The sequence below is a fragment of the Hipposideros armiger genome, unplaced genomic scaffold (assembly GCF_001890085.2).
Source record: "Hipposideros armiger isolate ML-2016 unplaced genomic scaffold, ASM189008v1 scaffold_476, whole genome shotgun sequence".
Lineage (NCBI taxonomy): Eukaryota > Metazoa > Chordata > Mammalia > Chiroptera > Hipposideridae > Hipposideros > Hipposideros armiger.
Window position 1 is genome coordinate 112,772 of NW_017731826.1, and position 8,642 is coordinate 121,413.

General features: G+C 37.7%; 1 long non-coding RNA gene across 3 annotated transcripts in view; it reads right to left on the minus strand.

The window, feature by feature from the left end:
* Positions 1 to 262: 262 nt before the first annotated feature.
* The window catches only part of LOC109395537 (uncharacterized), a 14,276-nt gene continuing 5,896 nt past the window's right edge, over positions 263 to 8,642 (minus strand). For all 3 annotated transcript variants that reach the window (XR_002126679.1, XR_002126677.1, XR_002126678.1), the window contains exon 4: positions 263 to 2,162. This is a non-coding gene — a long non-coding RNA (uncharacterized LOC109395537). The remainder of the gene's footprint in view (positions 2,163 to 8,642) is intronic.

Genomic DNA, 8,642 nt, shown 5'->3' on the forward strand with positions numbered 1-8,642 from the left:
AACAGCTCAACCTGGAGCTGGGCGGCCGTGAGTCACTGGCGATGGGGTAGGCTGCAGCCCCTGCTGCAGTGGGCTGCCATAAGCTACCGTGAGTGGCTGGCAGCTGGTGTGAGCTGCCAAGAGCCACTGTGAGTGGCCATCCAGAGGCCGGCAACTGATCTGCCTCACCCGGGAAAGAGCGCAATGATAATACAAACATGGGCCAGTGAAGCAACGTCCTCCACATCTAGACTGAAGAACAAAAGGACAGCAACTTATCTGTTCCCCTTCCCCCAATTCCCCAATAAAATCTTAAAAAAAAAAAAGCCTCCCGCAGCTTGCAGGGTGGCTGGCGCTTGCTGCTCAGGAGCCGAGAGTGCCCCCATCGATGCTGCGTAAGATAGATAGTGGGGTGGAGTCTCAGGGAGTCACCTAGGTGGGATGCACCCAGAGTTCATAAGCCAATGTGGTCTCCGATTTGGCCATGGGGGAGGATTCAACTCCACAAAGGGATAAATGGCAGCTGTCCCTTTAGCTCTTGTTCTGAAGCCACACAAATCAGTCTTTTCCTGTATGTCTCTGGCACCTTTTGAGTTGCTGCTCTTCTGCTGGATCCCAGCTGAGTTCTTCAAACCAAGTTAGTCTGTATGTTGGCCCTATACCAGACATCCGGGTTTTCCAGCCGCCTTCTGTCTCACCAGTATGGGTGGAATTCTCTTGGATTTTCACAATTTTCCTGGTATTTTTTTTCATTTCAGCGATTTGGATATGTCATGCCCCTACCTTCTGATCTCTATTGTTTCTGAAGAGAAATCTTATTGAGGCTCCCTTGTATATGATGAGTCATTTTTCTCTTGGTGCTCTTAAGATTTTGTCCTCATCTTTGTTTTTCAACATTTTTTACTGTAATATGTCTGGGTGTGGATCATTTATGTTTATCCCACTTGGAGTTCATTGAGTATCTCAAATGTGTAGGTTAAGGTTTTTACTAAATTTGGGAAGTTTACAGCCATATTTCTTTGAATTGTTTTTTCTCCTTCCCTGTTTCATTCTGGTACTTTTGTTAAAAGGTATGCTGGTGTGTTTAATGATGTCCCATATTTCACTAAGGCTCTATTTATTTTTCTTCATTCTTTTTTTCTCTTTTCCTTAGATTGCTTAATCTATATCAAGCTATCTTCAAGTTTGCTGGTTCTTTTGCCAGATCAAATCTACTATTGAACCCTTTTATTGAATTTTTCACTCTAGTTAATGTACTTTAGGACTTCAGAATTCCTATTTGGTTCTTTTCTATCTCTTTACTGATATCCTCTATTTGATGAGATATTGTCATTGTACCTTCCCTTACTTTTTAGATATGACTTCCTTTAGTTCTTTGTGCACATTTATTATAGCTGCTTTAAAGTTTTAGTTAATCTGACATCTGAGCCTCCAAAGGCAGTTTCTGTTGTCTGAATTTTTTTCTCATGTATGGTCACAATTTCCTGGGGGTTTTTTGCACCTCATAATTTTTGTTTCAGGTTGAAAACTGAATATTTTAGATAATACATTGTAGCCACTGTGGATATGACCCCGTAACCAGCATATATTATTGTTTTTTGCTTGTTTGTTTAGTGACATGTTTGCTTAGTTTGGGCTATTATTGTGAAGTTCATTTCCCCTGCGGTGTTCAGCTTCAGATGTTCCTCAGATGGTGCAGCCTTGGGCATATACAGCTACTCTAGAATAAAATGTTTCTAGCAAGGTTATCTTTGACTGTCTTTCCCCCAATCTCCTTATTGTCTGCCTCTGTTGGTTAGTTGTTACTAATTTCTAGCTGATGGAGTTATTGTTTTCCACAGTGCTCTGGTGCAAAAATTGCTCTTCAGTGATCCAATTAAATTTAGGCCACTTTACAGCTGTAATCTTTGAGGCCAGCCTTTCAGATTCATTCTGATTTTAGGAGCATTTTTCACAGCAATCTCTTTGCTTGGTTTTCTCTGATAAACTTCCAGCTGGTCTATTGTTTAACTTGTTTCTCCCATGGAGTTACTAGTATCCTCCCCTTAATTGACAACATCCAAGATTTCTGTTGTTTTCAACAGTTTCCTTAGGTTTATACTTCTCCCCACTCTGTTCCAAACAAAGTCAATTTCTGTGAAGAGAGCTTCAAAGCTCTATGTTCTTATGGTCTCCTCCTCCACCTGGGGAAAAATAAAAGAACACTTTTGCCATTGTTCTGCAACATGGGACAAAAACAATGGCCCGATTCTCTCATAATGACACACCAGTTTAAAAGCAGGCCTCTAGCTGGGGATCGTACTCTTTGGTCTTCTTGGCTTGCTTCACCTGGCATGAAACCTTTTCTTTATCCTGCAAGCAGGAGAAATATATATGTATGTATATATATATATATATATATATATATATATATATATATTCATGATGAGACATTCTGGTGCTTTTCCTTTCCAGGGAGACAGGAGATGAGGGGAGAAGCCCTATGTTCTTGGCTACACATGCCTAAGATTGGACCTCCCATTATGCTGAACTTGGTGGGAGGAAGGGTTCATGGTTCAAACGCCACAGGTTCTTGCTGTTATTGCTGAGATTTAGTAGATTTTCTTCAATAGGTTTTTACTTTTGTATGATCCTAAGACAACTTCCAGAAACTTTAACTGGTTGTTTTTTAAAAATAATTTTCACCAAAGAGGGTTCTTTCACTAAGGAGGGGTTCCATGGAAACCCTTACGTTGCCATTTCAGAAGTCAACTATTTTATTTCTTTCCTGAATACACTGGCAGATCTTCTAGAATAATGTAGAAAAGAAGTGCTGGGAGTGGACATCCTTGCCTTGTTCCCAATTTTAGGGGGAAAACATTCAGTAGTTCACTTTTAAGAATGATGTTAGCTGTGAAACTTTCAAAGATGTCCTTTATGAAATTAAAAATGTTACCTTCAGTTACTTGTTTGCTCAGATTTTTTATCATAAATGGTTGTTAGATTTTGTCAAATCTTTTCTTGTATCTATGGAGATGATTATATGGTTTTTCTTTTTTTGTTTGTTAATATAATGAATCACAATAGATTGATCTCCATTCTTTCATTCCTTGGATAAGCCCCACTTGGCTGCATGTGTCTAAGACTGGAGCTCCCAAGATATATTATTCTTTTAAAAATATAATTGGGTTAAATTTGCTAAAATCTAGTTTATAAATTTTGCACATATGTCATGAGAAATACTGATTTATAGTTTTATTTTCTTGTAATGTCTTTGACTTTCATGTCAAACTAGTGCTGGATTCATGGAATGAATTGGAAAAATCTTTCCTCTTCAATTTTCTGAAAAGTTTTGTGTAGAATTGATACTATTATGTTACCAGTGAAGCCTCTGGAAGTGGTTCTCTTTGTGGAAAAGTTTTATAAATAAATTCAATTTCATTAATAAATAGTGGTTTTGGATTATTTATGTTTTGAATGAGTTTTAGTATACAATAAGGACTCTGTTCATTTCATCTAAATTGAATTTATTGACAAATTTTTGTTCATAATATTTTCTTTTACTTTGAAAGTCTATAGAATCTACAGAGATGTAACTCTCTCATTCCTGATATTGGTCATTTGTTTCTCCTCTCTTTTTTCCTGGTCTCTCTGGATATATGTTTATCAATTTAGTTTATCTTCTACAAGAGCCAGCTTTGGAGTCCAGTGATTGTCTCTAGTTTTTCCTGGTTTTTAAAAAATTTATTATTTCAAAATTTCCACTCTGATCTGTATTTTTTCCTTTCTTATGCTTACTTTAGTTATATTTGCTCTTATGTTTCTACTTTCTTAAGGTGGAAGCTGTATAAGTGCTATATAAGTGTGTAGTGCTATAATTTTCCATCTCAGGGCAGTTGTGGTGGTATCTCATAAATTTTGATGTGTTGTAGTTTTATTTTCATCCAGTTCAAATTACCTTCTAATTTCCCACTTTGATTTCTACTGACCCATAGATTATTTAGAAGTGTGTTTTTCAAATATTTTGATATTTTTCAGATATATTCAGTCATTAATTTATAATTTAACTGCAATATGGGAGCATATTTTGAATAACTTAAACCCTTTTAAATTCATAAGACTTCTTTTATGGCCCAAATATTGTCTATTTTGGTAAATGTTCTATGTGCACTTGAAAAGAATGTAATTTATTGTTGGAGTGTAGAATGTAATATGAACATTAGGTCAAGTTGGTTGATGTTTTGTTTCAATCTTTTATATTCTTGATGATTATCTATTTATTGTATCAAATATTGACAAGGATAAGGAATAGAAGAGTGAAGAAATAAAATTGAGTCACTATAGTCAAGCTGCTAAACTACTGTCAAGTAAGTTGAGGCACGAGAAAACACTTCTATTCTTGTTTTAACTAACCTGGGAACTTAAAATTTTGAATTTTCCAGTCCTATATTAACATCTGCATACATATCAAACCGTCAGATAACCCTCTGATTATCCCCCTGAAAAACTAAGGAAAGAATGTTCACATATACAGACCACCTGACATCCAGTATCCAGATCACCAGTCATCTAGAGCAGGGTTCAGCAAATTTTGGAGATGGAAGAGTCGCCAGGGGTCAGCAAACTGTGGCTTGTGAGCCACATGTGGCTCTTTGGGTACGTACATGTGGCTCTGAAGTAAAATTGAAAATGAAAATAAAACTATCATAGTTTCATTTATAGAATTTTTAAAAGAGGACCGGCCGAGTGGCTCAGCTGGTTAAGAGCTCGCTTGGGAGCACCAGCTCTGAGCAGCAGGGCTGCGGTTTGGATCCCACATTGAGGGCCAGTGACGCTCGCCCTCTACAGCTAAGATGATGAACAACAAACAACTCGACCTGGAGCTGGGCTACTGTGAGTCGCTGGTGACGGCATAGGCTGCAGCAGGGCTGCAGTGGGCTGCTGTGAGCTACGTGAGTGGCGGCAGCCAGCGTGAGCGGCTGGCAGCCAGTGTGAGCTGCCGGGTGGCCCTGTGAGTGGCTGACCAATGACTGGCAACCGCTTGCCTCACCTGGGAAGAGCACAATGATCATATCAACATGGGCCAGTGAAGAAACGTCCTCCACAACTAGACTGAAGAACAAAAACAACAATTTGTCTACCAGTCTGTTCCCATTCCCCGATTCCCCAATGCTGTTCCCCTCCCCCCAACCCCCCAATAAAATCTTTTTTTAAAAATTTTTTTAAAAGATATTCACGTAACGGTGATTTCATTTATTTTATAGGTCTCGCAAAACTTTGAGGGACAGGATTGGCTCTTCTAGGGGTTGGCAAACTTTTGAGACAGAACGTAACCAAAGAGCTGCATGTGGCTTGCAAGCCGCAGTTTGCTGACCCCTCATCTAGAGGATTACCATCTCAGACCAATCCAGAGGCTAAGAATGCAAGATTGATTCTTCTCAATAATGTACTTTTTACTATAAGACCTCTTAACTTTTCTTTCCTCTTTGGAACATTCTGAGTATTGCCTAGTTGTGTTTCCGGTTTACAAACCCTAAGACCCTTAAATAAATCATTATCATTTATGTCTAGGCAAAGTCTTTGGATTCATTTACACTCAGTCAATAGGGGATATGAGATCTCAAAGTATAATTGTGGATTTATATATTTCTCCTATGTATTTTGCAGCTCTCTTATAAGTACATAGGATAGTATGTCCTCTTGATGAAAATACCCCTTTATCTGTTATGAAATTATCTTTTTACCTTGTAATATTCTTTCTTTTGAAGTCCACTTTGTCTGATATTAACATATATTTTTAAAGCTTTCTTTTGACTTGTTTTAGGATGGCATTTTTTTTATCCTTTCACTTCTAACCTATTTTTGGTTTTGTATTTAAAATTCTTGTTTTTTTTAAGATTTTATTGGGGAATTGGGGGAGGGAACAGCGCTGGGGAATTGAGGGAAGTTGGAACAGACAAGTTGCTGTCCTTTTGTTCTTCAGTCTAGTTGTGGAGGACATCACTTCTTTGGCCCATGTTGGTATTGTGATCATTGTGCTCTTCCCGGCTGAGGCAGATTGGTTGCCGGCCATTGGACGGCAGCTCATGGCAGCTCAAGCCAGCTGCCGACTGCTCATGCTGGCTGCCAGCCACACACAGTAGCTAACAGCAGCCCACTGCAGCTTATGCCATCGCCGGCTACTCACGGCAGCCCAGCAACAGGTCGAGCTGTTGTTCACCATCTTAGCTGTAGAGGGTACAGCGTGACTGGCCCATGTGGGATCCGAACCAGTGGCCCTGCTGCTCGGAGCTCGCGCTCCCAAGCCAACTCTCAACCAATGATCCACTCAGCCAGCCCCTAAATTTCATTTCTTGACAGCAACATACAGTTTTTTCTTTTCTTATTATTCAATCTTACAATCTATACCTTTAAATCAGGGTGTTTGGTGCATTTTACATTTAATGTGATAACTGATATGGTTAAAATTATGTCTATCATCTTCATCTTGCTATTTCTGTTCTCTGTCAATTTGGTTTTGGTGTTTTCCCCCTTCTTTTATCATTTTTAACCGTTTTTTGCTTTCATTTGGATTGAGTTTTTTATAATTTGTATTTATTTCCTTTGTTGGCCTGTTGTTTATAACTTTTTTTGGCTTCTTTAGTATTTATGATATATATCTCTAACTTTGGTTGCTTTGGCATTTGCAATATACGTCTGTAAGTTATCACAGAGCACCTTCAAGTGATAGTATACCATATAGTATAAGAGCATACCAGTGATTTATTTTCATTTCTCCCCTTCTGTTCTTTATGTCAATGTTATACATTTCAATTTTTACATATTATAAACTCCACAATATATTATTATTTTTGTTGAAGAAGTCAATTATATTTTAAGAAGATTTAAATTATGAGAAAAATACTTTTATATTTACTCATGTATTTATCATTCTTGGCGTTCTTACAAAATAATTTATCTTTTTTCTCTAAACTCATTGGCTAAAACAGCCCAGTCAATTTCAGGACAGTAAACATGCTTGTCTTCTCCACTAGCTCTGCTGGAGGTGATTTAGACTGTATGCTCCATGACCTGGTTCTTTTTCTGGCTAGCATATGGCTCAATAAACCTTTTCCTTCAGAAAAACTTTCAACCTGGAAAGTTTTTGATTAACAGCCTCATAATTGTTAAATACATTTTTCTCAGTTTGTGTTTTAACTTTGTGTTCTTTTAAAATTGGAGTTTTCCATAGCTCCTGGTAAAATTTGTTCATATCCTTTATGGTTTCTGTTTTTTATTTCATGCTCTCTCAAATTGTATTCTTTAAATGTTTTATTTATATTTCAAGTAATTGGTTTTACTTTTTTTTTTTTAAGATTTTTATTGGGGAATTGGGGGATGGGAACAGCGCTGGGGAATTGAGGGAAGGGGACCAGACAAGTTGCTGTCCTTTTGTTCTTCAGTCTAGTTGTGGAGGACATTGCTTCACTGGCCCAAGTTGGCACCATCAGTGCGCTCTTCCCTGAGCGAGGCTGATCAGTCACCGGCTTCTGGACGGCTGCTCACAGCTGCTGCTGGCTGCTCATGCTGGCTGCTGGCTACACATGGTAGCCCATGGCAACCTACTGCAGCAGGGGCTGCAGCCTATGCTGTAGCCGGCTACTCAAGGCAGCCCAGCTCCAGGTTGAGCTGTTATTCAGCATCTTAGCTGTGGAGGGCAGTGTCACTGGCCCTTATATGTGGGATCCGAACCGGGGCCCTCTGGCGTCCCAAGCCAGGTCTTAACCAACAAAACGCGCCACTTGGCCGGCCCTGGTTTTATTTTTTAAATTTGCATAGTGAATTCATGTAACATTTATTTATTATAATGGGTGAGATGACTAGATAATCCCCCTAACTTTCTCAATATCATTTACTTAATACGATATACTATCTCCATTGTTTGAAATGACAATTTCAACATATACTAAATTCTTGTGTATATTGGGATCTATTTGTTCTTTTTTGAAACCACCAGTACAATTTTAAATTATGTTTATAATACTACACATTTTCAAAAGAAAATTCTTGCTTATTCTCCAAAGTTACACATTTCCAGGTGAAGTTAAAAATTATTTGTCAACTAGAACAAAACCAAACTGTTCATCAATTTTTCTTGTAGTTTTGATTGAAATTGGGTTGTTTTATAAAATTTTCTGTAAGATAAATACAAATATAAAACAATATAATTTTTTCTGATATAAAAGGGGGACAGGCTTTTGCTCCCCTTTCCTTAGAGCACTACCTTGAGAAAATTGTAAAGCTTTTCTCTGTCATTTTGATACGTATGTAAATCTTTTTAGAAAATAAATAAGCCTTTTGTTATTTTTATAACCCAGGAAACCTTTCTTAAAAACCTTGTAGCCATCTTTGAAATGTGACTAATACAGATAACCACCCTAATTACCAGGTGAATATAGGATGAACTATGTGTAGCAAATGGGCTGTCAAGTACTCTTGAAGGTTACATATAGTGATTAAAATTCACACTTTTACATAAAGGTGTGATATTTCTTTTATTGCAAACTCATTAGCAGGTGATCTGATGTCAATCACAATCTAGATGAATCTAGTTTAATGCTAGATTTTCTTTTTTTCTCTATTTGTGGAGAGGATTTTCTGGATTCCATATATATATATATATATATATATATATATATATATAT